The following is a 1,111-nucleotide window of genomic DNA, read 5'->3' as shown; positions in this document are numbered from 1 at the left end:
TAATGGTTCAAGAGTTCTATGCCAATGCATGGATCACCAAGAACCATGATCAAAGTGTGAACCCGGATCCAAAGAATTGGCTTACTATGGTTCGGGGGAAATACTTGGATTTTAGTCCGGAAAATGTAAGGTTTGGCATTCAACTTGCCCATGATGCAAGGAGATGAACATCCTTACACTAGATGGGTCAACTTTGATCAAAGGTTGGACCAAGTCCTCATAGACATCTGTGAAGAGGGCGCCCAATGGAAGAGAGATTCAAGAGGGAAGCCGGTTCAACTGAGAAGGCATGACCTCAAACCCGTGGCTAGAGGATGGTTGGAGTTTATCCAACGCTCAATCATTCCCACTAGCAACCGGTCCGAAGTTACTATACACCGGGCTATCATGATTCATGGCATCATGATTGGAGAAGAAATAGAAGTTCATGAGGTTATAGCTCAAGAACTTTATAAGGTGGCGGACAAGTCCTCTACCTTGGCAAGGTTAGCCTTTCCTCGTCTCATTTGTCACCTCTGCTATTTAGTTGGAGTTGACATAGAGGGAGACATCCCCATTGATGAGGACAAGCCCATCACTAAGAAGAGGATGGAGCAAACAAGAGACCCCTCTCATCATCAAATCCCTGAGATGCCTCAAGGGATGCACTTTCCTCCACAAAACTATTGGGAGCAATTAAACACCTCCCTAGGAGAATTGAGTTCCAACATGGGACAACTAAGGGTGGATCACCAAGAACATTCCATTCTCCTCCATGAAATTAGAGAAGATCAAAGAATCATGAGAGATGAGCAACAAAGACAAGGAAGAGACATTGAGGAGCTCAAGCACTCCATAGGATCTTCAAGAGGAAGAACAAGCCGCCATCACTAAGGTGGACCCGTTCTTTAATTTTCTTGTTCTTTATTTGTCTGTTTTTCGAATTTTAATGCTTGTGTTTATCTGTGTTTGTGTCTTGTGATCATTAGTGTCTTATTGTCTATGCCTTAAAGTTATGAACGTCCTATGAATCCATCACCTATCTTGAATGAAAAATGTTCTTAATTGAAAAAGAAAAGAATTGCATGAATTTTGAATTTTATAACAGTTTAATTATTTTGATGTGGTGGCA

Source organism: Arachis duranensis, chromosome 5 (assembly GCF_000817695.3).
Source record: "Arachis duranensis cultivar V14167 chromosome 5, aradu.V14167.gnm2.J7QH, whole genome shotgun sequence".
Classification (NCBI taxonomy): Eukaryota; Viridiplantae; Streptophyta; class Magnoliopsida; order Fabales; family Fabaceae; genus Arachis; species Arachis duranensis.
This window is presented reverse-complemented; position numbering follows the sequence as displayed.